A 5,000-nucleotide genomic window follows, 5' to 3' on the forward strand; every position below is an offset into this window, starting at 1 on the left:
AAATATCACTCACTTAAATAATATCAACTTACAATGATATAATACTTATCTCTCCTTCTCTGCCCTATCTTGGTTATCTTGAGGGTTATCTTGAGATGATTTCGGGGCTTAGCTTCCCCGCGGCCCGGTCTTCGGCCACACCTCCTTTTTTGTTACACATCCCCCGGGAAGCAGCCCGTAGCAGCTAACTCCCAGGTACCTATTTGCTGCTAGGTAACAGGGGCACCAGGGTGAAAGAAACATTTTGCCCATTTGTCTCCACCTCCACCCGGGTGATCGAACCCGGGACCTGAGGACTACGACTCCGAAGCACTGCCATGCCCCCATGACAGCCATGTCAGGGGGCCTGGCTAGAGGCCATTGTGTACATGGCCTCAACCCGGGGCCAGAACTGTGTGTATATGGGGGGGGGGGGGTGTTGGTTGTGTGGCCCGGGCAGTTAGTTCCCAGGAGCAGGCTGCCTTTAAGTGGAGTAATGAGTGAAGCATTTGATGTTGTTATAACCATTCATAACTACATAACTAACTCCATCCATGTGCAACCTTCTAAGGGAATTAATATCCATAAGAGAGCACTACTGTATCCATAATGTTGTGCCATTCATATGTCTAAATTTGTGTTCTTACTGTCGTGATGCATTCTCGGTCCACGTAACTATAACTGCCATCAAAATAATTATCATAAAGCACTTAATATGGGATGACTCTGTACAGAAAGAGCAAGTTCAAGCATCACACAGGTATTACAAGTATTAATTGATACCTGTCAGCGCCGCCATCGTGGGTAATACTCCTACTAAGGTATAAATAGGTAGTAAGATATAACCCAGAGCATATGAATCTTATTATCATTTTATATTTAAGAAACTGTGTTAAACAATATTAAATTTATTGCTTAATTGTTTTTCTAAGACCCCTTTAACAGACGTTGAAGACCTTAGTTTGGAATAATTATGCACAAAAATCTATTCCAATATCCGGGCACCCCAGCACGAAACTCCATCCTATGGTGATCAAAACATTTGTTTCAATGTAAACACTTTTTTTAATAAATAAATTAAATAACAAAACATTTGGTTAATTTAAGAATGACTTCAGTAAAGTTTGCACTGTAATGACAGCAGTACCAATATTATATATATGGAATGCTTAAATGAAAGACATTAATTAACCTTTGCAAAGTACACAAAACTACCCAACCACTCACGCATGTACTGTATATGTGCAACTTGCAGCGTGCATGTATATATGTAACAGGCAAATGATCACCACATACAAAAATCCTCATTTGCTAGGAATCAATTCGACTGGCAAAGAGGAATTTGTGAAACCTACAACTTCGACAAGTGGCCGTAAATTCCAGCTAAGTTAACAGTGTTGAAGAAGGTCGGAAGCATCAAGTGAGGTGATGATGGATACCAACACCATCACCAGTTTCAAACTGTCTCATGACAAAAATTATAGGAAAATACGGGACACCTCAAGTGTGGCTCTGTTCCAGTAACTACACTTGTTAATAACACACACACACGTAACAACACGTTAACATGTAAAACTAGTATACTTTGCTTGACCCAAATGTGGCCTCATAAACACAGCATCGCTGTCCCACAAGTTGTACATAATACACTCCCACTGAGAGCAACACTAACTATGCTATTTATTATAATTACTGTAAACCTTGGACATATTAGCCCCCTATTTAAACAATCTGTATTTTATAACGTTTCTCCATCACACATTTTGTAAAGCAATATGTCTGTGTAAAGAATGACGTCCACAACTCAGGATAACTGGTACAGATATATGTATGTGTATGTATGTGTGTATATTATTTATTTAAATATATATTTAAATATATATATATATATATATATATATATATATATATATATATATATATATATATATATGTGTCGTACCTAGTAGCCAGAACGCACTTCTCAGCCTATTATGCATGTCTTGATTTGCCTAATAAGCCAAGTTTTCATGAATTAATTGTTTTTCGACTACCTAACCTAACCTAACTTTTTCGGCAACCTAACCTAACCTAGCCTATATAGATAGGTTAGGTTAGGTTAGGTAGGGTTGGTTAGGTTCGGTCATATATCTACATCAATTTTAACTCCAATAAAAAAAAATTGACCTCATACATAATGAAATGGGTAGCTCTATCATTTCATAAGAAAAAAAATTCCGAAAATGAGTTTTGGAGAACTCCTATTTCAGCTAAGCCCTGATGCTAAAAAAATAGTTAAGAGGGATAGAAGCCCTAAACCAGAAAGTAATAAATACAGAATATGCGGTCATATTCAATGAAACATGTTTGAAAGAAAACCTGCTGCCAGTATACACCAATATATATATATATATATATATATATATATATATATATATATATATATATATATATATATATATATATATATATATATATAAAGGTTACAAAACATACAAGACAAATGCCTAAAGGTTATGGATCTCTTGAAGCTCCTCCGCTTCTGGACAGGAACCGAGGACGCAGCAAGCATTTCCCCTCTGGATCGCCACACTGAGACGCTGAAACAAAAAACTGGAAGCCCTTGGGTCTCTGGTGACGTCAATGAGCTTGGACCCCAATTCCTTGAGAAATCCCAAGGCACTCTTGCCCCAGGGGCCATGCGTCTCAGACGCTATGGGAACAAAGAGGTATTGACCTTCCAGTCGCCTGTACTTGAGTGATTTTGCTGTTTCCCTGTGGTTGGCCGCCCCACCTGCTTGATCAGCTCCGAAGTGTACATAGGTGTCAGCCAGGGTGGATACACATGTGTAGTCCCACACCAACTGTCTACCCTCCTTCCATGAGTATATGGTGATGCCATCAGGGCGAAGTGCTGGGAAATCCGGGTTTTGGACCCCTAGGATGCGAGGTTCTCTCTCCGCTGGGCACCCAGCTGAGACGAGGCTTCTCTTGATGATGTCATTGACCTCGTTGTGTCTTGCATGCCAGCCCTTTGTGCTTCCGCAATGCAACCCATGCAGTCCGTATTGGTCTGCTTCCACCCTGTTGCAAATACACTTGTATTCAGTGTGAATTGGGGCACCAAGGCGGAGGGCCACTGCTACACGAAGGGATTCTGGATCTAGGCGCGTGCCCATTGCAGACATGGGTACTGCCAGGAGGAAGTCTCCTGCATGGGGGGCACGCACTGCTCTGAGGCGGGCTTTCTCCTTGTCTGATGTTGCGACGCTTAGCATGGCATCAGCTACTTTTTCCACTAGAGGGTGGTCCCAGCCGGACTGTTTGTGTTGTTTTGTTGGCTCTATAATGGTTGCTGGGGCTGCAAGAACATTCCACTGATTTGAACATTCAGTGAAAGCAGGATCGTGTATTCCTGCTGAATCTCTCAGGGTTGCAGGTAAAATATCTCTGACGAGGTCGTGCGATGCATGAGAGGAGGAAAGGAAGGCTGGTAGAGCAATTTGGGAGGCTGTGCGGACACCAAGGCCGCCGAGTCTTACAGGAAGGGTTGCTTGCTCCCACTGAGAGTCGTCCAATGGCAGGTTATATATATATATATATATATATATATATATATATATATATATATATATATATATATATATATATATATATATATATATATATATATATATATATATATTCACTGTACCTCCCTTGCAGGACTAAGAACTTGAGCCAAGGTTAGTCTTTTAACAATGACACAATATACTACATTCTGTTACAATCCATATTTCGAAAATCAAATCTAAATGTGAATAATTTAACATACAGTACTGTACTATACATACACCTCATACTCATTAAAGCTATTTAAATACCTTAAACATTTCTCAGTGGTGAAATTCTTATAATTTAATTAAGACCTTCCCGCCAAAAAATAAACACATCATTGTACTATAATTAACAATGTAGCCTTAAACAACTTGCAAGTAACTACTCTTGAGCGTGGGGGGGGGGGGGAGGGTAGAAATAGCCTAAGCTACTCTATCCCTTTGAGATGTATTTCTTTCTTATCTCAATAAACATACTTTAACTCTTTAGTCACATATTTTAGTAAAATATGCAATATTGTATACCTACTCAATAAGGTTCTAGTACATTTTGTTAACACATCAAATTCACATTTTTATATAAAATATCCAAAACTTCAAATTTCCCTGCATTTGAAATGTCTTGTATTCATATCACTTCCAATAAATGTAAGTAATGCACATAAAATTCTGAACATTAATTTATCTTATTCCTCTTCTGTCTCCTGCTCTTAAGGACTGAGAGCATCTTGTATGCTTCTTATAATATAATATATTATATATATATATATATATATATATTAGTATGTTTTGGTAGCAGGTCATAAACGATATGACCGAAAGGGTAAGATGTATAATTCTAACACGAATCTTCTCAATATTTTTTACGTTTTTCTTTACTGTCGAGGGTAATTGATAAAATAATCCTGTGCTTCCGCTTGCTTATCTGCTCGATGCCGACCCGGATGAAATTCTTTAGCCAATTTCCTGTAGGTCGATGTGATTCATCTTGTTGCTCCTTGAGACAAACCCAGAACCTTCAGAGCATGAATTTCCCCAAATGGATCAAGGAGCTCTACAAAATTTATCCAAGCCTCGCTCCATCCACTTGTCTGTGCATCTTCATAAATGACTGAGAATTTCCTTAAATTTCAAGAACACAGGCGAGTTGAGAAAGTTTTTAGCTGCATCTCTTAGCTTGATACGTTCTCTTTGTTTGTCTGTTACTGTTGCATTGAAATACCAAGGTGAAGGTTCTTCTTCTTCTTCTTGAGATGATTTCGGGGCTTTTTTTTTGTGTCCCCGCGGCCCGGTCCTCGACCAGGCCTCCACCCCCAGGAAGCAGCCCGTGACAGCTGACTAACTCCCAGGTACCTATTTACTGCTAGGTAACAGGGGCATTCAGGGTGAAAGAAACTTTGCCCATTTGTTTCTGCCTCGTGCGGGAATCAAACCCGCGCCACAGAA

General features: G+C 39.5%; 1 protein-coding gene and 1 pseudogene across 1 annotated transcript in view; both read right to left on the bottom strand.

Moving 5' to 3' along the window:
* Reck (Reversion-inducing-cysteine-rich protein with kazal motifs) overlaps nt 1-5,000 on the bottom strand; it is a 200,409-nt gene that overhangs the window by 101,873 nt on the left and 93,536 nt on the right. The window lies entirely within an intron of this gene.
* The window catches only part of LOC138350085 (dnaJ homolog subfamily C member 22-like), a 2,480-nt pseudogene continuing 1,710 nt past the window's right edge, over nt 4,231-5,000 (bottom strand).

The sequence above is a fragment of the Procambarus clarkii genome, chromosome 44, assembly GCF_040958095.1.
Source record: "Procambarus clarkii isolate CNS0578487 chromosome 44, FALCON_Pclarkii_2.0, whole genome shotgun sequence".
Taxonomy (NCBI): Eukaryota; Metazoa; Arthropoda; class Malacostraca; order Decapoda; family Cambaridae; genus Procambarus; species Procambarus clarkii.